This window comes from Dermacentor silvarum, chromosome 3 (assembly GCF_013339745.2).
Source record: "Dermacentor silvarum isolate Dsil-2018 chromosome 3, BIME_Dsil_1.4, whole genome shotgun sequence".
Taxonomy (NCBI): Eukaryota; Metazoa; Arthropoda; class Arachnida; order Ixodida; family Ixodidae; genus Dermacentor; species Dermacentor silvarum.
Genome location: NC_051156.1, coordinates 130,927,355 through 130,953,957, shown reverse-complemented (window position 1 = coordinate 130,953,957; position 26,603 = coordinate 130,927,355). Strand labels below are relative to the sequence as shown.

The window sequence follows — 26,603 nt, the reverse complement described above, 5'->3', positions numbered from 1 at the left end:
GCGGTGGTTGAGACTCTGGCGCATTTCGGTAATCTTCCGGTGGTGCTGCAACATCCATAGTTTTAGGTGCTTCTGGCAGTAGCTCAGGATCTATGCCTCCAAGACAAATCCATTCATTTTTGCTCGAGCTCTTTACCGATGGGCACCACAGCACTGCGCACGAATGTTGGTCAGCTGCAAGAGAGTGCTACATGTCAATGCATGCGTTGTATCATTTTGGTAATATTTATAAATGATTTTCCGCTTATAAAGAGCAAACGCTTATGGTGCAAAAGGAATGATGCCAGCGAGTGCAGATAATGTAACCTACGATAAAATACGTACCTGACATTGCAGGCCCAGATAATTATCTGTATTATGCTGCGAGCAGCGAAATCTTGTTTACCGTACATAAAATCACATACTTCACAATAATCAATCTAGCTTATACCTTCTAGCACAATACCAAGCTATCAGTGTATGATACAATTATAGTTATGTTATCTCAGCCTCTCATGGAGTCTGGTTGCCTGAAAGCAGAAAATAATGACTCTATGCGATGCAACATTGCTTGAACTCACCCAAACTAGCACAAGCTGCAGCTCATTGGGAGTAATCCATACTGAACACCATACCACTTCGACTTCGCTCCGCTCAGACTCATACCTATTCCAGATCATCTAGACTAACCGTAAATTCAAGCCATTGGAGTCACCAGCTCGTTGGGTATCAGATCCCACGCGAGTTTTACGGTTCATTCTCACTAAGACTCTTGGTCGTCGCTTGTTATTCTGTTTTAAATGCTAGAACATCTCTCTGCCTACTCCCACCCTGTTCGGCCTGGCAATATATCTGGCCTCCATAGGACATATCTGGCCCCGGCCTCAAAAAAAGGGGAAAATTTAGAAGAACTGAGTTCAAACATCTAAGAGGCAGCGCGGTGGGGGAGTATGACTATGTTTCCTCGTCACAATGTGAACAGTTGCGGAATAGGCACGGTACACGTACGAACAAGGAGGCGACGTACCAAATAGAATCCAAAGTGTTTCTCATTAGGAAGAAAAGGAAAACGAAGTATGAGAGGAGCAAGCGCTGTTGGCGAGCGAATGAACTAGGCTTCTTCGAATAGAAAGGCCTTCGCCCTTTCGAAGATGCAAATGAACCAGACACCATGCGTCACAGCAGTTACAATGGCTCCTAGGAAACGAACTTGGTTGAAGGAGAGGTTGAAGATAGGAAGCGACGGCGCGCTGAGGCAGGTCTTCGCTATGCAACCAAAACTGGGGCAACCAGGGAAAGCCGGCTCCAAAAACAGCTACTGGCAAAACCGCAACGACTCGCACAAGAAACACCTTAAGAACGTGAGTGCAGGTTACAGCAGATCGCCAACGAGCCTCAAGGCATACAGCTGCAGAATGTGACTACAGGTTACAGCAGAAACGAGAAGCTGAACGCCAACGAGTTCGTCAGTCGACTTAGGGTGCCGATAAGTACTTTCGCAAACATTTCGTCGATGATCATCATGGTTGTCCACATGGGCACGACAAATGATAGACTTGAAGTTGAATAAATGTCTGCATGTGTGGAGTTAAACAGTGTGTTTTCGTGAATGCTCTTGCATTAATTAGACAATGATCGTGAAATGGATTCTACCCTAATTTTTTAAGAGGCTGAATGAGTCGACTTATGAGTGAGCTTGCCAAACTATGGTCTAGCTCCTCATTATGTACTTTATATTCTCTTGTATTTTTTGTGGCCCTATGAATAATTGACTAGAGGTATATAGTGAGGGTCAGAGAGGAACACTGGGGCAGGTGACGCAGACTAGAAATGTATCATGACAAGCTTCCGGTGGTCTTGCACTGGATTTTAGCACAACATTTCACTCCGCTTAGATCCAATAACTCTGGTTTTGTGCAGATTGATAGAATATCACAGTGAGGCAGCTCACCTTCTGGGTCAATTGCTTGTGCTGATAACGAAGAATTGTTAAGCATACTTTCAACACTTGGACACCATTCCACGAGACATGACCCTGTACATGCTGGAAAAGGTTGGAATTGTTGAGTAAAGAAATATTCTGGTGGTCAACACAACACTTTGGCTGTTTTTACACATATTGGGCCCCAGGATGAAAATTTTCCTAAAGAACGAATGTCTTTAAGATCCACCCTGTTTATTTTTTTTTGTCAGACTGGTCCCCGTGATAGTGCTCAAATTTATTTGCAGGCATGTTATTAGTAATCCTTAAAGATCAAATTTCCAGTCATTGTATAGACGATTTGCAGCAGCCGGTTTGTGCAACTGAAATCAGATGGCGCCACCGGAGCGCCGCGCGTGTTGGACATCTCTGGCCTTGGGCGCGCAAACGAAACTACCATTGCTCAGTCGCGAAAGCGTAGCCAGCGGCGTTTAACAAGCGCAGTTTGTCAAACGTCGAACAATATTCTGCTCCATGTGGAGATTAAGAGGGAAAACGTGTGCTGTGGTCGGATGCAAAAACTGTGATGGCGACATTAAGCTGTGGAACACGTCGGTATGTGAAATACACGCGCCACAGCTGCATCAAGACTGCCCGTGCCCGAGGCCGTTTTCCATGCGCCGATTTCCTCAAGGAAAGAAAAACAAGCTCACCCGACAATGCTGGATAGCGAACCTACAGAGAAAGAACTTCAATTAAGGCACATCGGCAAGAGTAAGTGGCAGATCATAGTACCGAATAAGCGAACGCGCTCGGCGTGCGGAATAGTGTATCAACTTCCCATCTTGCGCTTGCTGTACATTAAGGTCACCGTGCGGTGTTTCCGTGGCAGAACACAAGCATTAGCGATATCGTATTGGAACAGTCACCTGCTATCAGTGATGTTTATCCTTAAGCGAAATTACACGCCACGTGCGTATATGCGCCGGGATCGGTGCCAATTAAGGCGTACTAGTTGTCGCGGTGAGAACTCCTGCAAAAAAGATTGGAAAAGTGCTATCTGAATCGCATTTTTAAATCGTTAAGCTTGACGAATTCCTGCCTGCGCGTCTGATTTTACATATGTTGGTTTCGCTGCTGTTTCGGATGCACGGTGTGATCAGAACGTAGACCTGGCGTTGTTTGTGGCCACAGGTGCGCGAAAGCTAGCTGTGTTGACGCTGTAGCACAAAATTATTGTTTTAAACAACGCTAGAAGCGTTGGTTGCGTGTTTATCGTATCGTGTATCGTAAATGTCAAGAGAAACCATGAAAATAAAAGTAAATAATTTCAAACTTACCAGTTTGACATTATTTGATTAGCTGCGTATTAAAGTAGTGGTGACTACAAATCAGCTGTTTCCTTCTGCCTTGTGTCTTTTAGGTTTCCCCCAAAGCGCATGCTGAATATATATATTATTTACTTTAATTTTCATAGCCTCTTTTGACATCGCGAAATTGTGGCATTATTTGACACTATGAAATTATGACGTTATTTGTGATTATGGAAAAGACATTGGCAGCACATTGCTATTGCCTTTTTTGTCACATTTGTGGCAGTTTGCAATAAGAACTGCATGCGTTACCCATGTGCGTGCTTTTTATTTATGTGGACTCCTTTATTCTTACGTTCAAATAAAAGCAAACCATTGTAAATACTACATGAATCACCCTTTTCTTTCAGGCATGTTCTATTCGCTTTGTTGATGGGCGTCCAACCAAGGACTATCCCTACCCAACACTGCAGCTTGGAACACAGCTTTATGCTGCAGATGCCATCCTTGGATTGACACAAAGCTTTCCCAACATTGCCACTGTCAAAAAGGTTGATGGCCTCTGCAAACCCACTGTAGTCCAGTGCAGGCTTCCCATCTTGGTCGATTGCCTTGACCATGTAGTCGTAGACAACTGAAATAGGGGAGAAACATTTGTATGTACTGCGGGAATGAAAAAAAAAATGGCAATGAAAGAAAGCTGATTTTTTATTTACTCCTCAAGACATCCGCAGATGTTTGAAATAACTAAAATAACACGATAGATACAGTCTGATATTAAACTGATCGTTTGGATTTATAAATTATAGTTCTGGAGTTTCAATAATTCATACATATTTGATTACTAAGCTGGTGTTGCTCTCCTATGAAGAGTTTGGAAAGTTCAAACTCTCAGAACTACGTGCACGGCGTCGACGCAGCACACAGATTTTCAAAATTATACGTGCATAAAAAATAAAACGGCCTTTTTAGAGGGTTATTTCTTCGGATCTCTTTCTTTCTCGTTGTACCTCGTTTTCTGTCACACTGAGCTAGAAGCTGCTACATCGGTCTCCGATCGAAATCGGACACTTCGATTACGATTTGCGGATCACGACCGACTGGATTCGGATCGAGGCTCAATTGCGATCGAACGTGCCCGTGTGACACGGGTTTTACTATGAAACAACACCCGTTCGGGGGCATTCAGTTAGTGGATCCAACAATCACAATCTGCCGCTCTGAAGTCAACTACGCGAAACTATTGCGTGCCCGCCGCACAGGTGAATTCTGCAGAGATCAGTGCACCAGTATCGAGGCAAACGCTTGCCTCAACGTATGTGGGAAGCTAAAATACCAGCGAGCGAGATGTCAACACACAAGCGGACACGGATTTTTCACTCGGCGCTCAAGCATACACATTCAAGGCCGTCAAGCAAAGCGCGAGAGGCTGGGCAACCACTTCAAACAGCTCAGATCGTAGCTTAAGTACACCACACTAACCACAAAAAGAAAAAGAACTAGCGAACTGACGTGAACGCCGCACAAGCAGCCTCCATGAGCTCGAATCGCTCGGCGCGAACGAGCGACGCGCATGCACGATGATCGAGCGCCAGAGCGCTCCGGCGCGAGCACATACAACGTTAAAATGACAAACAATGGTTCACTTACATGATCGTTGAACCATGGGACAAAGCTTTGTGTCGTCGATCCAGCCGCTGTCCATCGGTGGACCCGAAACAACGCCGCTTGCCGCACCGTCGCCCACGACTACAGCAGTACGGCTCCTTCGCTGGCCTTCAACCCAAGGCCAGTCATGCCGGCGCAATCACGTGATCAAACATGGCCGCGCCCGTGCGCCGCTGCTGAAAACCGTCTATATGAGAAATAGTTTGGCAGTTTCGCCCAAGTTGTAAAATGCTACAGCAGTGGCTAGGACACTTTATTAATACAACTATAAATACTCCAATCCCGATGTGGCGTATTAGTAAGACGGAGTTACAGTTTCTAAGTGCTTGCAAAGTCACATTAGGGGAAAATGGCATATATGAATTGGCCATGCAAAGCGATGCTTCCCCTGAACCAAGCACAGAACCGAAACACAGCAGTAAATTCCGAACAGAATACGTCATGCGAGAAATATCATTACTGTGCTTGTAAGGAAAACAACTCGCCGTACCAACTCGCCCAACTATCCATCCTTTTGAAGGAAAACAGGTTTATGCATGGCTGCAAGGTGGCTTTGATAGTACGTTCATTCCATTCGCTTGTTGTATAAACAAAGAAGGGGGGATAGACCAAACTGGAAAGTCATGGCACAAGTGTGTTCGCTTGGTCACAGTGCAGTTAAATATGGATACCTGCTTTTTCAGGCAATGACTTGCTTGAACCTTGTCATGAAGCATGGCAGTCTACTATTTCGCGAAGTTTATTTCGAATAAAATACTCCAAAGGCTCTTCGCACTGTTCTTTTTTCATCGTAGATTGACTTGCATTGCAGGCAGACGCAAAGCAAGTCAATCAACGAGAAAAAAAGAACAGTGCGAAGAGCCTTTGGCGTTGTGCACGATCTATTTCTGAGCAATGACTTTAGGCGTCCAAAAGAATGCTGGTACTACCAAAGTCACCTCCGTCAGATCACGTGCCTCCCATGCAACAAGCATTATTCGTTTTCTGGGATAAACACACTTGCCAGTGCCAAAGGTGGGCCTTTCAAGTATTCCAGGATTCACCGAAAAGGCACGCGCGTGTTCGTGGTCTCCAAGTGAATGGTGTGCCTATGCCATTAGCATCTATTCAATAACTTTTTTTTTCGGGAGCGCTTCATTGGATAGATTATGATTTGGTATATCACACAAACGCGCACCTCTTTTTCCAAAGCTTATTCTACCTGTCGGGACATCAAATGGTAAAACTTTCTGAGGCCTACTTGTGAATCCGCATGTTCGTGCTTCTACATCAAAAGCGCTTCATAATACGCAAACCAATAATCGCTGGCTCTCCCGTAATCTAAGGTAGATGAAAGCATGAAATGGCTACCGGCAAAGCAGACTCGTTGAAGATGATACCAGGTACAGTTTTAAAATGGGTATCGTGCATCTTCACAACGGCACACCCCACCCCACCACATAACACCACACCACACCGCATCACACAACCATTCCGGTGCGCCAGACGCTGCCGGCCGGGTTACGCAGCGTGGCGCCATCTCTGGAAGGAGGCGGCGCAAAACCCGCTCCGCGGAACTCGCGGACCGCTGGCGTTGAAAAGAGCGCAGGCAACCCTGTCTCAGCACCAAAAGATGACACTCAAGTACATGGTACCCTGTATCTGCCTTTTGAACGTCGCTATTGGAAATGACAAATAAAACTTCAGAATACTACAAGTTACAGTTTGAGGGATAAAAACATTATTGGCTTTTAAGTGCCCAAACCACGATCTGATTATGAGGCTCGCCGTAGTGGTGGACTCCGAAAATTCGGACCACCTGGGGTTCTTTAACGTGTACCTAAATCTAAGTACACGGGTGTTTTCGCATTTCGCCCCCATCGAAATGCGGCCGCCGTGGCCGGGATGCGATCCAGCTTGAGGGATATTGTGAACAAACATTAGGAGGAAATCGAAAGAAATATTTTTAACAGTGCAGCTGTTTAAGCCGAGTGTTATTCCGTAACGTGCGAACAGAAGATGTGGACCAATCCTGACGGTAGTGCAGAAAGGGTCCAAGCGCAACGGCACATACCCCTGTGAACTAGCGAAGCTCAGCCTGGCTATGTTTAGCTAAGCATAGTTGGGACTACATAGGCTTAATCTGTCATCAATAGGCAATTGATAGCCAATCAATAGTTAATCGATAATCAATCAATAATCAATATATTTCAGAAATTGATGACGATGACTTGGTATGGAGTGCTTAGTCAAGCCCAAATACGTGGCCAATACCTTGCGATATCTAATCGATAGCCAATCAATAGCTAATCAATAACCGATCAATAATCAATAAATTCCGGTAAATGCTGGGAATGACTTGGTAGTGCTTAGCCTTGCCCAAAAGCCAGGACTAGATAGGTGCCCATCAGCTCCGCTGTCTCTTTAGCATTGCGCCTCTAGTGGAAGCTAGGCAAATTTTTTGTTGCTTGTTTGGACATTAACTAGCGTATGTAATGCGGTCCTGTACTAAGGATTCGGGGCCAGAGACCGCACTTTCTTAACTTTTCAGTGCTTGCCCGGATGATCTCGTCTTGTTCTCGCCACGATGAACGGATGTTTCCGTTTCAGTACCCAGATAACGGCTCTGGCTTTTGCCTCAAGGTCACTTGAAGGTCGCCGGCGACGGGAGTTAAAAGCATTTCATGCTTAATAAAACAAGTACGCTTAACCACCCATGCGGGCGGCATCGTCAGTTCACAGATGGTCTAATAGAGCGAATACGTCATATTTGTACGCTTTCCACAACAAGCATTAACATTCCTTCATATACTTCTTCACCGAGGTCGTCATAGTTTCCTTGTACTGGGCAAGTATATCTTCTTTAATACCATGGTGGTTTCGAGATGGGTCTGCATAGGCAAGAATGGATGCTGCGTTCTCATTTGCTGAAGTGTAACCTTGTTTTATATGCGCGTTCAGGCGCTGGTTGCACACACCTAATAACAATGTTAGATGGTCTGCAGTGCGACGGTGACTAAACCCAAGAAAGTTCCCGAAAATATTTAAAAGCACAGCATGAGCATTTAGCATTTGGACTCAGAAAATGTTATTTGTTCTGAGAAACACCAACGTTGCCAAAATAATAAAGTCGGCAATAAAGCACTGCAAGCTGGAAAGAAGATACACACTATGCTTTGGCGCTGCCCGCTGTTCTGTTCTCTGTGTGGCGGCCAGCGTTCTACAGATGTAAGCGGAGCCACTAACGTGTCCTAGCACTCGATAAGTAGCGAATAACGGCACTCGCGATAGGAAATGCAGGAGAACAATCAATTGAACACGCGTACTGAACAGCATAGTACGGTGGAACAAAGAAAATAACTAAAGTTGGAAGCTCGTAAATGTTTCGAAGGAAATACAGAAATTGGAAATGCGCCTTTCAGCTCAATCTTTAAGTGACAGCAAATTTCTTTTCGAATCTGTTGTTCTTTATACGTTCGTTCCTGCCTAAAGTAGCATGAAGTGAAAGATGACATTCAAGTTTGCCTTCATATGTCTCGGACCCTGTCTACTTCCTTCGTTACTTCTTGCCTCTTTACCGACTATTATTTCACGCACAACCTACAAAAATGAATAGAAACAAGATAGAGTGAGTCATAAAATGGGCAGCACATAAATGCGTCTATATAAACCACGGTGAGTAGTCCTTGAACTATAAGACCTTGGACTGTAATCCTAAACTCACAAAAGAAAAAATTCGAACAAGGGCATCATGTCTTCGGCTCAACCAAGGATTGCGTTTTTTTTTCATCTTTCCGAAGACTATCGCTAGATTTAGGTGTTCAAAAGAGCAAAATAGAATTACTGTTTGGGTGCAATATTGCCATGAAAAAATTTGCCGCGTATCTGCGTGCTTCGCTGCAAATGTCGTCGAAAGACGATAGTCTTCTGCCGGCCGTACTACATTAGTGCTGGTCTGATCCGCGGCCACCCGTGATGCTGTTCTCGTACCATTTCCGTCCTGGCATGAAGGTTTGTTTGAACAGATTTCATTTTACCGCATTATTTCATCAAGCGGCCATTTATGTTTTGCCCTGCCTCAGACAGCGCTTCCTTTATGTTGAATCGGCCGCATCTGGCTGGCATTGATAAAATTGAGGAGGCGCCGCGTGAGACATGGACGCCATCTGGCAATACAACGGGAAACATGAGCTTGTGCAGAGGGTTTCCTTCCTCCATGGAAGAGGGCGCTCGTCGGCGCGCAGTCGGGGAACGTCGTTCGTCGGCGCGCATAGCATGGCATTTTCAGCGCAGCTTAAGAAACTAGGGTCTTTAGAGTTACGTATCTATGTATTTTCTATTAAAGGAACACACCTCCTAATACTTACCTAGCGATGTTCCGCCTCAGATATGCGTAATATTTACTTTGTGATCGATAACGTTCACAAGTATGAACAGCCGTACCAGTTTAAGTAGTGTGGGCGGTAAGCAAGTGGTCCAACTTTGGCCGGGTGGCTGAATCGAGTGACAGACCGACGAACAGACAGAAAGACAGACAGACAGACAGACAGACAGACAGACACACCAAATTTTCAGCGTTTAAGTTCCCCAAGAAAGACTCTCGTCTTTAATATTAGGTTCTACCTGCGTCCCTTCTCTAAAATGTTTGTAGGTGTTTTATGATGTGACCGCGAAAGTCATATTTTGTGATGCCACTGGCTTCGCCCTTAGAGCAAAACTACGAAATTCTTGAGAATGTGGTTAAGCTGCCAGCGTCTTGAAATGAGCGTGCTCAGCCAAGGCTCAACACAACGGAAATAGTTCCAGCTTGTTCGCTTTCATTGGAGCCAAATCTAGCTCACGCTATCTTGAAAAGCTTCTGTGCTTGCTCTGGTTAGTCTACAGATTTCGCCTGTATGTATAATTCACATTATTGGCGATCATAACTCCACAATGTAAATGCTCAAATTCTTTACCATTACTTAACATTCTTTAAGCTAACATACCAATGCAAGGTGAACGTATGCCTGAAACTGCGACGAATTATTCAATATATGAGTGCCGGGTTGCGTTTCGATTTCATTATTACTGCTTTATGGTCGGTGAAACGCAGAGCCAGTGGTTCTTCTAGCGGATGCATCCTAAAGTTTGCAAAGACGAGGTCTATGCACGTTCCCCTCGTGGTCGTGAGCTGCTTGTAGTCGTAAGTGATTCACCGTAAGAGAGCAGTTTGTTGTCGGCGTTGCCGCTTTGCCGCCGCGTCCCTCGCTCTCGCCTCCGAGGTGGTGGTGGTGGTGAAAACTTTTATTGAACAAAGCGAGAGGGTGAAGCCCGTGAGCTCCATGAAACTAGGTGTCATCCTTAGTCCGGGACGTCATTGGTCGAAGCCGCCACTCGAGCCCGTTGGACCAGAGCTCGTTGTTTCTCTAGTCCGGAGCTGTTGAGCACGGTCGCCTCCCAGTCCTCTCGAGTTGTGTGGGGAATAGGGGATAGATTGGGATTCTGTTGGCATGCCCAGACCATGTGATACCGATCTGCCAAATTACCACAGTGCTGGCATTGCCCATTGATTTTGGGATCGAAATGCTTTACTATAGCTGGGCAGAGCAACGTATTAGTTTGGAGGTGCCGTAGGACGCGTTCTTCAGTTTTGGATAAGCCTTTTGCCGGAGGGGGGTACACCCGGCGCTGCTCGCAGAAGTAATGTCGAATTGCACTGAACCGTAGTAGGGGAGTAGGACATTCAGGCTGTTTAGGGCAACAGGGAGGTTCCCGGGGAATAAGTGCGCGGGCTGCTGCGTCTGCAGCTTCATTACCTCGAAGGCCCTGATGGCCTGGAGTCCAGATTATTCGTTTTGGTGCGGGATCCCGATCCCTGATGCAGAGTCTCAGAATTTTGTTGGCTAGTGGAGAGATTTCCCCTGCCAAGTAGTTTTCACAAGCCCTTCGAGAGTCTGTGAGTATGCATTTGGATTGAGGGTGTGCAGCCGCCAAGGCGACAGCGACTTCCTCTGCTTGGTTTATATTCGCGGCTCTAAATGAGAGTCCGTCCACCTGAGTTCCCTGATGTACAACCGCCGCCGTGTAATATCCCCTGGGCGAAGGTCCGGCTACATCCACATAGTAAACCCCAGTACGGGAGCCAAGCTGTCTTTCTTGCGCTTTGGCACGCGCCTGTCTTCGTCCTTCATGTGTTTCTTTCGTCATATTACGAGGGAGTGGGGGCACCCAGAGTTTGGTGCGCCACAGCTCTGGGATGCGCTCCGTGCGTTCAGGTTCGCAGTTGTGTTGAATGCACAGGCGGTCTAGCAGGCGACGCCCCGGGGCGGTCTGCATAAGCCGTGTGTATTGATTTGTGAGGTGCGCCTCCCTGAGCTCCTGAATAGAGTTAAGAACCCCCAAGGCAGATAGTTTCTGATTGGAAGTGCTGATGGGCAGGTCTAAGGCGCGTTTGGTTACTTTCCTGAGGATTACATCAGTCCTGTTCTCGTCGTGTTTAGTCATTCTTAAATACGGAGTTGAGTAAAGAATCCTGCTGGTTACAAAGGCGTGGGCGAGCCGAAGCGCGTCCCTACCTCGTAACCCCCGCGTTTGTTTGAGACTCGGCGGATCATACGTCCTACCTGTTCCCCTACTTTGCTTAACTTGTCCAACGTAGTTCCGTTTTTTTGTTCTGTTATTTATGAGAAGGCCTAAGATTCGGATCTCAGAGACCACCCGAATGGAACCCCCTGATAGAGTCAAGTCCGAGGTGGCTTTCTATCGGCATTGCCGGCGAGCTGCCGCTTCCCGCGCCTTCAAATCAGAGTCCGCTTGGCGTTTTTGCCCCTTTGCCGATGCTTCCCGCGCCCTCAACTCCGGGTCCGCTTGGCATTTTTGCTGCTTTGCCGATGCTTCCCGCGCCCTCGCTGCGGCAGTAGCTTGCTGTCTCCGTAGACGCTCAGCCGTAGCATGCCGCGCCTTGCGTTCGTCCATGCAGAAAGAGATTGTGTGGTCTGGAACGCGCCATATACAGCAGCACCCTCTCGTATATAGACATTGAGCCGCTGCTTGCAGCGTTTTATCCATGTCAGACAGCTGGCGTGGCAGTCGATGTGAGCACGCACGACGCCGGACGGACAAGGCGAGACCCTAAGGGGCTTCGCCCCTAAAGAAATATTACTGGCTCTCCCGTAATCGAGAGTAGATGTAAGCACGAAATGTCTACCATATGGCGTCTCTTGCTGCCTGTAGTGCTACCACCTTCAACCACTTTTCTTCTTCCTACAGTGCAGGGCGCTCGGCGTCTGTCGCTACTTTTTCTTTTTGTCGCGTCGAAGTGGTCGGCTGCAAATGTGCGGCCAACTCAGCGACCGCTGGCGTTCATAAGAGCACAGGCAACCCTGTCCCAGCGCCACCAGATGACAATCAAGTATATGGCGCCCTGTATCTGCCTTTTGAACGTCGCTATAGGAAATGACAAATAAAACTTCAGCGTACTAGAACTTACAGCTCGAGTGATATTGTGAACAAACATTAGGAAGAAGTCGGAAGAATATTTTTGTAACTTGTCCGGGCAGTAACTAGCTTATGTAATGCGGTACTGTACAAAGGGTTTGGGGCCAGAGACCGCATTTTAATAAGTTTTGACTGGTTGCCCGGATGATCTCGTTTTGTTCTCGCAACGATGCTCAGATGTTCGCGTTTGGGAGCCCGGATAACGGCGCTGGTTTTTTGCTCAAGGTCACTTGAAGGTCACCGACAACGGGAGCTAAAAGGATTTAATGCTTAAAAATGGCTGGCTCTTCCGTAATCGAGAGTAGATGTAAGCATGAAATGGCTACCATGTGCCGTTCGGATCATGACGCTCATTCTACTCTGCTTTCCAGTTTCATTCGCATAAACTGCAGGACATTCTTGAGTTAGGTGTTTGAGGAAGCTCTTTTTGAAACTGACACAGTGGCATGTCCACAGGGGCTGTCAGATGATTGTGCCTTTATTCTGCGGCTTCGTTTTGCTGGTGTGAAACTGAAAATGGCGTCGTAAGGTAGAGCCTGCTGAAGGAAACCCATCAGCATAGCTAGGAATGTGAGATCTTGCTAATTCTGCGCATCCAGAAGCGGATGATTGTCTGCGTGGCGTCATACAATGTTCGCAGATCGCGTATGTTGTTGCCCGACTTCAAGTTCAAAGGAGCTTGTAGTGTCGTCAAACGATGCTGAATAATCATTGTTTGATCTCCGAATCTTTTCTTCGACAGTGCGAAGGCGATCGACCGAGTAGCACGATTCGGGTGCAGAAAACTATGCGATTGCTGCTGCTGCATCATTATCGAGAAAAGACTTGACGCATGAATATTTTGTGGAAGATGTAAGACCGTTGTTGAGAAGAATAGTCTGCTGAAATTGTTGCCAGAAGCATCACATAAACAGAGGTTCCTCTTGAAAGTTGGCGTATATAGTTGCGGCAGTCGTGGTTGGGCAAATAAGGCTGAGGTCTCATCTCTAGTTGGCGGTACGGCTGTGCCTTTCGTGTTTGAAACTTGCGGTTGAATGCTTGCAGCTCGTTCTATCTGTGTGATTAAAAGAAATCAAAGCCCCTTTCTCAAAGAAGGTTGAACGCGAAGCTTTCTCCCTATGCAAACTGAATCAAAGTCCGAAGCCAACGACCACGCAATGAACCCAAGAAATGCTGAGTGACCCGATGCGATGAATACCGGATTTGATTGCTTGTTTAGGATTGTATTTTTTGAACGTTGAAGTTAAATGAAGACACATTTCGTTAAGTTGCATAGCCTTTATTTTAAATCACGTAGCCGTTGATTACACGCACACACTCACACGTCCACAGATGAATTTACACTTGCCTAGTGATTGCTGTGGTATACGGTCAGAGACTGTGCCGTTGCCGATACACGGGATCTGCCTTACTGGCACGATCACGTTCGCGCTTACGCTCACGTACGGCAGCCTCTTCTGCCGTGCGCTACACCCGCGGACTGCCCATGGGGACGGCCGGGAATGCATTGCGTGACGCTCTTAACGTAAGGCAGATACATACAGTTCGCCTGGGTAGCGTGGCGTTGCAGTTCCCATTGTTCTTATCGGTACAACTGCGAATGCAAACTGTAGTGTTCTACGATACGTACGTTGTGCGCCGTTGTTCTATTGTGTGCGCAGATGCACAGCCATTGTTCTATTGAGTGCGCAGATGCGCAAATAGTGCCATTGTGTAAGTTAGCTTTCCTGCATTGCGTTTTCGGTGCTCACAGACGAATCAGTGAGACATAGAAAGCTTCGTCGTTGCTAGCGGATAGAACATATTATACACTTGAGAATTTCTCGACGCCGATGCAAGGAGAACTCTTAAAGAGTAGGGTTTGCGGAATTACATTAGTGTTCTGCGCCCATCGATCAGATCACTTGAAATTGTGTCGGTTCATCAGAATGACGTCCAAACTTGCTGGTGTCCTTGCACCCGCACCGGTCTTCACATCTACGATCAGTCAAATCCTATCGGTGCGCAATCCGAAGCGAGGGGAGCCCAGTAGGCATGCGTAGAAGGACGAATCCACACGCGCGTTTTCGTCACCAAATGAAAATGCCTATACGGCAGCGGATACTAAAAACTACGACATTAACCATGGTGCAGCATCTAACTATATCTAACATACTTTCTGTGGCTATTCTGGCTGGCTGCGTTTATTTACCTCCACCTTTTTTCCCCATTCCGCGTTGCCGATGAAGCAGTTGGCAACTCCAGGTCATGCGGAACTCTAACGGGCATCTCCAGATAGCGCAGAACATTACCGAGCCTGTACCTGCAATATGCAAAACAGCGCTCGAAAGATATATGTTGCCTGGCTCATCTTAACCGCTGATTAGAGGCTCGCCATTGACCTGGAGACACTTGTGAACTCCTACGCGCGCACGCACACTTTCTGATTTGCTTCTGTGTCATTTGATAGGCATCAGACGGTCTGCAAAAAGGAAGGCAGTAATTAACCTCCGAGGAGTATCTCAATGCTCCAGCACGCTCCTCTTAATTCTAGCGTGGATTCGGCCTGCCGGAGGGTCTTCTCGAGGAAGAGAGCACCGCGGAAGCTGACAGAGGTGCCGTGGAGCCTGTGGTTCAACGTGTTAGGATGTTATCGAATTGTTATTATATGCAAAATTGTAAACAGAAATAAACTACAGCAAGAAGGCAGCGATAGAATACCACCCTAGTAAAATTTCCGTAAAAGCTATCTCACGACAACTTTCGATGTTAATTTGATTAGTATTGAAGCAATGTAGCAACAAAGCATATGGCTGAACCCATCTTTATTTGCGATCGGTAGCGAGGGAAGCAGGCGAAGAATGATAATCGCAATAATACACCCATGCTCTACAGAGTGTATACCTTCGGCTGCCAAAAATGAAGCAGCACTAAACGCGCTTTCCCAACCGCGGCCAGATTTGTCCCGCTGGCTCCCACATACGACAGCGTCTACACCTTCGGAGGCTACAAAGAAAGATCCAGTGAATACGGCCACCGAAACACAGCCAGTTTTGTCCCCTTGGCACTGTAGAATAATGGTTCAGCTTATCTGACTAATTAAAGTACGGCAAGATTGTATAGACATCTATTTCATACGTCAGACATCTATTTCAATATGGTCTAGAAGAGGAACCGTTCTCAGTTTTACCAGTCGGACATGCACCTATGGCGACATACACGGCTAGCATGTCAGCGAATCAGGCACTCGGTGAGGCCATTCGTCTGCGGGTGGTAAGTGGTGGTCGGGCGATGGCTTGTCTGGCTGTATCGCAGGATGGCTTAAGTTAGATCAGCCGTAAAGACCCTACCTCTGTCGGTGATGAGGACGTCTGGATGTTTTCAACGAAGAATCTGGCTACCTCGGCAGCACTGCCTTTGGGCAAGGCTTTTGTTTCGGCGTAGCGGGTGAGGTAGTCGGTACCTACGACGATCGATTTATTCCCGGACGTCGACGTCGGGAAATGCCTCACTAAGTCCATTCCGATCTGGTGGAACGGTCGGCGAGGTGGTTCAATCGGCTGTAGAAGCCCGGCTGGCCTTGTCGGCAGTGTTTTGCGTCGCTGACAGTCTCGGCATGTCTTCAGGTAATGGGCGACGTCGGCAGTGAGCCGAGGCCAGTAGTATTTTATTTGTATCCTGGCGAGCGTGCGGGAAAAACCGAGGTGTCCAGCCGTTCGGTCGTCATGGACAGCTTGCAGAACCTCTGGGCGCAATGCTGAAGGTACCACGAGGAGGTAGTTGGCTCGCAGTCCCTCCCACAAGTGCAGCAGGTGTGGGTCAACTGCAGGGGTTTTCGAGTTAATTGATATGTTTCTTGTTCTGGCTTTGTGCGCGACTTTGAGATCCTTTGCTCAGCCCTCGGCAGTGTTGGGGGGTGTTGTGGACATTGGATATTTTCTGTAAGCCTTCCAGTTAGTGACTTTGGCCTGCTTTGGTGCGCGTTTTAGCCGGGGTGTGGTCATTGAATAGCTTTTGTCTTTTTGTCTAAATTCCTCCATTGTCCGTCTGCTATGTTTAGCGTGAAGGTTAGGTCGGGGTAGGTGTCCCCGCACACGCTATTTCCTAGTCTAGTGGGTGTTAGTGGGAGGGTTGCTAGCTCTAGATCATATTTGTCTGTAATTTCTACCAGGCTTCTACCTTTGGGCGTATCTCGTCGGTATCCCCAATTTGTGTGGGGAGCGTTGAAGTCGCCTAGGAGTATAAATTTGTCTTTTACTTCTAGGTGGCCGAGTGCGTATTCAAGAATATCCGCAAACTCTGGTCGACGTTCCTTGGGAGGGCTGTATATTTTGCAAATAAAGGTCTTTGCTCTTCCTTTCTTCGTTGTGTGTATTTCAATGATTTGATGCTCTGTTGTGCATAGCGCTGACCGCTATCCCTTTGTGCACTAATGTAGCAATCCGCGGGTATTGCTGATTCGTATCTGTGTAGTAATCCCTCAGCTTGACTGTCCCCTTCCCTATTTCTTGGAGGCATATAATATCAGGTTTGCTGATGGCCCAATCAATATATATCTGTAGCGCTGCCGCTCTTCTTTGGAAAGAGCGGCAGTTCCAGTGCCATATCTCAGCGGTGTCAGCGGTTCTGGGCGTTTTACTGGCCATTGTTGATAACCCTTTCAACGTCCGTCGAGTCCGAGATTATACAATTCTTGGCTTTTATCGCCGACGGTGCGTTGGGGTTGCTATTCGCTCTTTTACGTAGTGGCCTTTTCCGGGCTAGCGTTTCTTCTACGTATCCTTTAAGTCCCTGTAGATCAGCGTATAATTGTTGTTGGAAGTTTTGGATGCTTTGCATCTGTTTTACTAGGAGTTGTAGTGTTTTGTACATAGAGGGCGTCGCTTTCGTGTGTTCTTGTTGTTGTGACGCATGTGTGGGCTTTACTTGTACCGCCTTAGTTGTGAGTTGGCTTTTAAGTGTGGTGATTTCCAGTCTAAGTACACGGGGTAGCTTGAAACTTAGCTTGAGTTGTTTGTTTTCGAATACGATTTTTTGGTATTCTTGGTTGGATGTTATGGGAGCCGTGGTAGAAACCATCCCCGCCCAGCTCACCTTGTTGTTGGTGGGTTCCTTCCTCCTTGTTGGAGTGGAAGATCTTTGCCTGGACCCTGTATCAGTGGGTTGGCGTTTGGAAGTGGGGTAGTCTGAAGAATCAGAGTCCTTATCTCGTCTTCTTCGTCGCTCTCTTGATCCAGATCGCTCTTGCCGTGGCGATGCCCCTTGTAAGTCTTCCTGTCGCCTTAATGGTGGCCAGTCGTCGTCTTCCGTGTCGTCCGTGTCGTACCAACGTGGCCTCGGTGGAAATTCCTTGCTCGGAGCTTTGGATATTCTGGATGATGTTTTCCTTGGCATTTTCTTGTTCTGCTGCGGCTTTTTGAACCGTTTCTTGCAATCCTTCGAGCCGGCAAGATGCTCCTCTCCACAAGTGGTGCCGGTGGGTTTACATTCGTGCTCCGGCTCTCGCTCTTTAGTGCCGCATCTGTTGCATACTAGGTATGAGGTTGAGGGCACACGTCCGCTCTGTGGCCTGTTTGTATGCACGCCTTGCAGAATTGTACGGTATTCTTGAATGGGTAACAGGGCATTTCTCCTCCCATGTAGTAAACAAAGCGTGGTATCATGGGGCCATAGAAATTTATAACTGCTGTCTTTGATTCCCCGAGCATGCGCGCTCGTAGTATCTCCACTCCTAGCGTTCTGATGCGCAGGTTGGCTTGGAGTGTTTCCGGACTCGTGTGCGGTGACAATCCGTGCACGACGCCTTTCTTTGTGTCTTCTCCGGCCGTCACGTAAGCCTTTACTGCGTGTTGTTTGCTATTGCTAACGCGCGTCGTTATCTTCCTGACTATATCTGCTACCTCTTGTTTGGGGGTAGATATGATAAAGATGTTTGATCCTGGCTTTAGTCGTAAACGGAAGCGTTCCCCTCTCACCTTCCTTTGCGTGGCGATGATGACCGCTTCGGAGATCTGCGGTGCCGTCAACTCTTTGATTGGTAGCCCTTGATGTGGTCGGACTATTATTTTGAAGTCTTCCTTTGGTAACGGAGGTAGCCTGTTGGCTCGTGACTTTTTCTTCAACGGCGGTTTCTTGGGTGGTCCGAGGTGCTGGCTCGACGAGTCATAGCCACCCCCTGCTCCCACGGTTTTCCTTCCAGCTCTTGTGAGAGCCTTCTTCTGGCGAATGGTTAACACCATTTGCCAGTCTCCTTCTTTGTCCTCGTCTTGCTCGATGCGTGTGGTAGGCGTATTGGTGTCCTGTGGGATGATGTCATCCCCTTCGTCGGTGTCATGGCACTCCATTTGTTCCCGGTCCAAGTCCGAGAGCGCGGCTTGTGCTTTTAGTCGTTCGAGCGAGCTTGTAGCTTCAGCATAGCTTGGTTCAGGCGCGTCCGTCGTAGCGTTCGCCGCCGTCGGCGTCGCAGCTCCGGCTGCAGCCGGCGTCACCATCTGTCGCCGCAGCGCGCCCGGCGTCTCCCGCGCATAGCCGACGCCGTAATGGGCCTAAGTGTTAGCAATCCGCACACGTGTGGCGGGCACGTCCTGGCCCGTATTTACGAAAAGGCCAAGTGCTCACCGGTAACAGTGGTGTCCGCAGAGCCCTTATATGTTCCCGAATCACGTATCCCACACGAAATTCAGCACATCGTAGGAAAAACTGGTCAAAAGATGGAAAATCGCGGAGCTCCATGCAGAGCCAACCGCTCTACTCGGCTCCACCTAGGCGTCTAATGTAATGCATAACAGCACTGTTTAAGTCTCAAAGGTGAGGGACCGATGGAAGTGAGGACTGTTATTCCGGGTGATTGTGCTGCCGGAGAGTCGTGGTTGATGCGCAAAGGCGCAGTTCCTGAGATAATTAACGCATGGGTGTTAATAAGTCCTGCTTAACAAGTTCCTAGCTGTCATTCAATAGAAACGCCGCGTTTTGGGGCAGCCTGTAAATCTGCTAACTTGATTCAGACAAGAAAAACTTTTTTTTATTGCTATAGCAATTATATGGACACTCGAAAGCGGATTTCTGCCGTTGGCGTCGTCGTTGCGGTCGCCGTGAGGTTCCGTATGACGTCAACGGCGATGAAATCGTCCCCGTGCTCCGGACGCTGTATGTGCGAGTGAAAGGGCGCGAGGGACGCGCGCTTTCACGGGGAGCGAGCGCACGTCGGAGAGCAAACGCGCGTTCTGCGCAGTGCTCCCTGAAGGGCTGCAGAATTAAGCGTCTCTTTCCTCCTTCACAATCACCATATATAGAGAGCGAAAGGCCGTGGGGGGACGGGAGTGAGGGAGGGGAGGTGACGTTAACTGCGGCACAAAATGCGTATTTAAGGTAGGTAAGATTTCCGACGCAGTTCGACCAGTGTGCCATTCTGATCTTGTCGAAAACCTCCGAGCCGCCCCCAGAGGCACCGGCAACAGTCACCAACGCCGCGCGCGTTCGGTGCGAACGCGGGCGGCGCCGAAAAACTGTTGTCGACGCCTTCGTCGTCGACAACAGTTCTGCGCGTTGCTGGTGCTGCTGCATGTCCAAGTTTATACAGCTGAAAAAACTACTATCCTTATACCTCTGTCACACGAGCACACAAAAACCCTTCTACGCAAGCGGTCTTTTACCAAGTTGAAAGACTTTTGAAGGAAGATGTCCTGCGCAGCAGACACACGGCGCCGACGATCTCCTTTTAGTGTTCCCTTCTGGACACGCTACCGAAAGCGTGGCGCTAGCGTTCGAAACAATATCGGCAAAAAAAAAAACACTTATGTATCTCGAAATATAAAGTGAAAACTTATTATTTACCGTTTTTCAAATGAATTTAACATAAGTAACGTTAATATAAAGATGTATTTTAGTAGTTTAAAGAGCGTCATCACGTGACATCCCCAGCCCGTTCGACCTGCTTACGATAGTACAGAAGAAAATGAGCATTACTGGGTTTACTACACCTTCTGCGAGACATAAAATTATTTTTTATGATGAGCCTAGGCGACAGAAAATTACGCATTCGATTATTTTCTTTAATATATGATAATTGCGGGTGCCCACTGGTTTCGAGGCTACTCCTTTTCGGCCGTAAAGGAGATCGGCGAACTCCTCTTCCAGAAAAGACTGCTTCTGAAAAAGAGATCGCTCCCTGTCGTGTGTCTGCGGGCGAAACTCTTTTTCGGGAGAAGACTTTTTGCTCAAAAAACTTTCGAGTGCCCGTGTAACAGGGGTATAACTCTGTATAGCTCTCTACTAATTTGCTATCACAATTGATGCTTCGCTTTCGGGTGAAACTGCGACAATTTTTTCACAGTCTATCATGTTTGGAACCCATTAAAACTGGCTGCCCCATGTGGTACAACACTTATCTTCTTCAACGAAAGCAACAGATCTGCACATTTCTACGTGAATGTGCGGCATGCCGTTCCTTTAATTGTTTCATAATGATCGTTATCATAATGCACCGAATAACTGAAAGCAGCCGTTTATAATGTACAAGCTGCTGAGGTGAGCGGTCATACGTTTGGGAACGGCATTACATTTATGTATGAATATAGGATAAGCGCGTAACATGTTTTTTTCGGAAATCAGACTGGAGAATGATTTATTTTACCCCTAGAAAAAAGCCGAAGAATGCAGCCACCTACTTTTTTCTTTTTTTAATATAAGCAAATTCTTTGGTTTTACGTGGGAAAACTACGATGTCATTATAAGGCACCCGGTTTAGTTTTCACCACCTGGGTTCTTTAACGTGCACATAAATAGAAGTGCACGAGTCTTTTTCCATTTCGTTACCATCGAATTCCGCGACCTGGATTGAACCCGCGAGCTCCAGTTTAGCAGCGCAACGCCGTATCCACTGTATAGCCACTAATTAGGCTACCGCTTTCTGTTCTTTTTTTTTCTTTTTTGAAGTAGCGACTAGAAAAAAATTCCACGTACCGCTTACCGCCAAATATTAGCGTATAGAATAACTAACTAAAACTATTTTCGGCACTCGATCGCGGTCCGACTGCAATAAATGAGCAATTACTCCGCATTCTGTTAGGTGAGGAAGGCGGAAACTTTAATGGGATGTTGCGCTGCAGTTAATGAATGAATGAATGAACTTTTATTTCCCTTTTTAAGAAAGGGCAGGGGTCGGGGGGGGGAGAGGGAGGTCTGTGTGCTCCAGTCTTAGCACCTTGTGCTGCCAGACGTCCGCTTACCAGTCGTGGTAGGCCTCCGCTACCTCCTCAGCCCACCTCAGGATTCGGTCCTACAGGGTGGGATCGGAGCAGCGCAGGGCAGTCTCCCACAGCTCCTCGCTACTAATTAATGGTTTGAGGTGGCGGGGGGGACATTTGATGGGGCATTTCCACATTATATGGGAGAGATCTGCTGTTTGGACAGGGCAGAAGCGACACTTGGGTGTCGGGTATGTGTCGGGAAATAGTAAGTGCAAAGCGCGTGGGGTAAGAAAAGTGCGAGTTTGTAGTTGGCGTCACAATATTTCTCTCTGGCGCGTGCTCGACACAGAGAGAGGTAGATACGTTAGGCGTTGGTGTTTGTAATGTGTGCAAATTTCATGGAATGTGATGAGTGCGTCTTCATTGGCGTGTTTTTGGGAGTCATTGGCTTCTGGGGTAAGGCCCACATTTCCGCCCACTCGGTCCGTGAATCCTCGAGCAGCGGCATGAGCCATTTCGTTGCCTGGTAGTGCTTGATGTGCTGGAGTCCAGATGAGAGCGATGTAGTTTTTCGGCGTGTGAGAGACTAGTAGAGAGTGCGCGAGGTTTGTAATGTAGCCGCTACTGAAGTGCCGGATAGAAGTCTTCGAGTCACTGATGATGACATCGCAATCAGGTAGCCCCGATGCGAGTGCAATGGCGGCCTCTTCGCTGCAGTTAATCTTTCTTTCTTTTTTAAATTATAACAATGCTTCCCGTAAATCTGAGTACAGGCGCCGGATGGGGCAGATATGCTTTACTTGTTTCAAGCGGCAAGCAAGAAGGTTACATATGTTTCTTCGTCTGCTTTTCGCAAGACCTACTGATGGAACACTATATGCGCAACAATACGCACGAGAGATACATGCTGCTTGAAGAACTAGAAAAATATTTGTTCTCCAAAGGGAACCGTAGAATAACATAGTAGAATGAAAGCCGACACTGCGGCCGCAATGCACGCGCAATTACCTAGCGGCATTAAAAAATCAATTAAAATAACAGAAAGAACGGAATTTATTCTTAAGGCATAAATACACGTCATCTGCAATTATGAACACCATTTGAGCGGTCTGAACGCAAATACCAGCGCGCGAAGTAGTACGAATGACCCTGCCGAGCTGTATCGCCAGCAGTTTCCAACGGCGCGACCTTGATGCGGCCCAATCCAGTTCGATCGCAGCGCCGCCACAGTATTTTTTTCACGTCGGGCGCCTCACTGCAAAGCATGCGCCGCCCCAGCCCCTCGTCCCACTTGACCGTATTCTAGTACACTCTACTTGCGAGGGCAAGCCAGCGATCACTAGCCGCGTTTACATGAATGCGACAGAATGCGATAGCAGCGCATCACGTTTCCTAGCACATCACGAGTAATGCGATGCGCCAGCGTTTACATGCAGCGCATAACCCCTGGTGCGATGGTAACGGTGTAGCAAATCGAAGGCAAACCAGCGCTTGCAGACGCCTCGGGCGTCTCACCACGCCGCAGCTCTGTGAGCGCAGCAGATCCTCAGCAAATTGCATTGGCCATAATTCTTAATGCGATGCGATCGCGTTTACATGCACTGCGAAAGTCGACTTACTCGTCTCAATCCACCCTTTTCTGGCGCACTAACGCGACGTGCTTTCCTAGCGCATTAGCCCCGTTTACATGGATGCGACGTCCTAGAAAGTTAATGTGATGTGATTTGATGCGCCAGTTGTCGCGTTCATGTAAACGCGGCTACTACTGCTCCATCTCGCGCACACAAGGGAGGAAAGCGGAAAGGAAGCGCGCTGTCTTCCGTCGCTTGCTACGCTCCTGGGAGAGGGTAGAGAGGGAGGGGGTCGTTCTAGGGGCCCCCGAGAGCAGAACGCTCTTCCCCCTCTCTCCCTATCCTCTCCCGGGGCCACTGTGTTTTCGCAGCTTAGTTGGCGTTGATGAGAGACGCAGCACGATGGTCAATGCGCTCGACACCGCGCTTCCTCCCTTCAGCGTTTTTACGGCGAGTTTAAAGGCACGTTCACACCGAAAGCGGAGCGTCTAAGCGGCCAAGTGGATTTTCAACGCGGCGAGGCGGAGAGCGCGCGCGCCTCTTCAGACCGGATGGCTTGCCTGGCTGCCCGCGCCGCACAGGAGACAGAGCATCTAGCACTTTTGCGGCGGACGTGTCGCCATCTCGTGGCACCGCTCGGCCGTCCGCGCGGAAACCTCGCGCCGAGATACACTAGCGCCACCGTCGTCTGGCGTTCTGATTGGCTGCGGCAAAGCGGAGAGCTCCGGCGGGCAGAAAAAAGTCACAGGCCTGCGCGGCACACGCAGCACAGTCACAGCGTAAGCTGGCTGAGCGGCGCAAGAGTAGCTCCAATTTCGGCACCACTCACAACAACGTCTTCGCGGCAAAGTGTCTTCGCCTCGATTTTGGCGCGAACGATCTGAACTGTCCGCCCGGCGTCGACGGCAAGCTGTGGCTTGTAATTCTTTGTAATTCTGCGGCTTGTAAGCTTCCTTGAGCGTGTACTTGCCGGGCTGGTTACAACAGAAGTTTGCGATATTTGGCAACTTTTAAAAGCAAATGATCCAAAAAGTAAAAATTCAACATTATTTTGCTGCGTCTAGTAAGTAAATAAATATGCCCTAAAGCTACAGAGCAAGCCGCAATGTAGTACATGTGGTAGTTTATTCTAAATATGGTCACAACTGAGACACAGTTCGCAAAAACCATGTATCTCATGCTTGTTCTTGAACATTTATTTCTAAATCACATCATTCAATTTCTTTATATTTTGTATAGTTGGAATGTACAAGAATTAAGCTTCTTTATGGTATATACAACTTTACATCGTAAGTAGAAGAGCCGCCACGGTTGCTCGAAACGTACTGAAAACGGGGGTCTCGTGCCGCCGGAGTGGGACCCCCACCTTAATGCATATAAAAAGGACAATGCTTTTATTTTATACACATGTAAAATATGTGACAATTTGTGAATAGGACTTTGGCAAAACCCTTGTAAACGTTGTAACGATTCTGCGTAAGCTGTAACCTAATATACCAGTTTGTGCGCTTTGTATGCTTCAACGGAAGCAGTTGACAGAGTTGGGAAATGTGTTTGGCGTGCAGAGTTACGGATATGTGCCGTGGCACTAATTCAAACTTACCAATATTTGAAATTCTAAAAACATTTCAGGCCCTAAATTGAAATTGCGCTTCCTACTCTCACAAGCATATACTTTTCTCTCTCAAATGCAACAAACTTGACTAAAATCAGCCGGGGTTTATCTCAGAAAAGCATTTCTGCGTACTACACATATTTGTATAGGCGGCATCGAAGTTGGCACCTCGTTAAAGCTTCCTCTTAAAATGAAAAATTTTTGTTTTAACAATTTCTTGAATGTAGTTTTATTAGCTGACTTCAAATAAATGTTTGTTTTTCAGCCTATGTGTTAAAGAAATATAAATAAATTAAGAGCTTTGCGAAATTATGCCACCTAAAGAATCGTCTCTAAGCGTTACAAACACTGTTACGTTGAAACAAATTTGGCCATAGTGAATAAAAAAATAAAAAACCGATGGTGCGTGCTTTTTTGCGGAATCTTCATACAAGGGGTGATACACAAGAATCTCTTTTCTTCTAACAGCAATTGGGGAATGGCAAAGAAAACAGAGGGTGGAACCGTCCGTGCAATAAACTTGGTTTGGTGACATTAGTGCTGCTAAATGTTGTCTGAATAACTACAAAATTTAACAGCAATAAAAACGCGCTGTACTTATAAGCAGAGCAGATATTATAAGGCCATGAAAAGAAGTAGATCAGCTTACCTTCGCTGTATAGGCAAGGCAACCATGTTACACAAAGAAATAGAGGCTTCCAGCAGTGCATTTCTCCTTCCGATCACACAAGCACTGAATTTTATGAATTGAACAGTTTAGGACCTGCCCCCCCCCCCCCAAGAAAAAAAAAGAGAAAATAAAAGAAAAATTAAGTAGACTCATTCTAGATAAAAGAGTTTGATTGAAGAAATTGTCCATAGAACTCGCTCCACAAAAAGGACAAGGGTAGTGAATCATCCATTCCTTTCATATTCCTTCAAAACTAACCACATAAAGAGATGCAGAGATATTATAATCGTTTGAGCGCGGAAAATTGTTAAACGCACCAGTAGCAAGGTATCACCCTTGTCGAGGCGTTTATGAGAGCGCAGCTCCAAGGTGCACGCTCCTCGGTTGAACGTCGGCTTTACTAGCCGTAACCACGCGAACGCGCTCGTCGCACTGCTCGCGCGTTCGTCGTGGTCTTCTTCCCCAGCTGGCTAAGATGCCGCTCATCATGCCAGCGTTCCCATATTGGTCCTCCCTCTGCGAAGGCGCTGACGGCACTGGCCCACGCCTAGTCAGTGCGGTGATTTGATTCTCACATTTTTTGCCTCAATATTAAAATGAAAACACCTATACAGCTGCCCTCAAATTTCGCATTAGGGAGTATCCCAATCGTCGGAAATTTTTTTTCTAGTCTTCAAATACAAAAGTCGTACTAATTCGTTCTCCCCTGCTGTCTACAAGTGCTGCAGAACGAGTATGGACACCATTGCGAAACAGCAGAGAGGGTAGCGATTTCAGAAACTAGCCGGGCCTATAAGTGCAATACCTTTACCCATCGCGCATAATATATTTGCCTATTTGGGCACTAACCTTACATATATATATATATATATATATATAACCATGATGCTATTTTCTCCCTACAGAAGTATTTGACACATTGCGTGTTGCGTAGTCGGCACCACTTTAGCCGTGTTTTTCCAAGTTAGCTACCTAAATAACCGACACGAAAATTGCGTTCGCTATACAACAGAGACAGGTTTTAAAGATAAGAAATAGTATTTCTAGTTTTATCAGAAACAGCCTATGTTGTTTGCTTCATGTTCATGCAGGCCTTATATTGACTCAAAAGAAAAACAGAATGTTACCTTGTACGTATATTTAGTAGTGCTCAGGAATCATCGCAAGCCACGCAGTGGTCGCAATACACTTACCTACCTCCTATAAAGCTTCTCTATATAATACCGCATTAGCCACGCCAGTTT

The 26,603-nt window shown here is 47.2% G+C and overlaps 1 long non-coding RNA gene across 1 annotated transcript; it reads right to left on the bottom strand.

The window, feature by feature from the left end:
* Nucleotides 1–26,603, bottom strand: LOC125943989 (uncharacterized). The gene is made up of 4 exons (XR_007466039.1): nt 26,487–26,603; nt 25,339–25,452; nt 1,931–2,023; nt 1–174 (listed from the first exon to the last, which is right to left on the bottom strand). It is a non-coding gene; the product is annotated as an uncharacterized LOC125943989 (long non-coding RNA).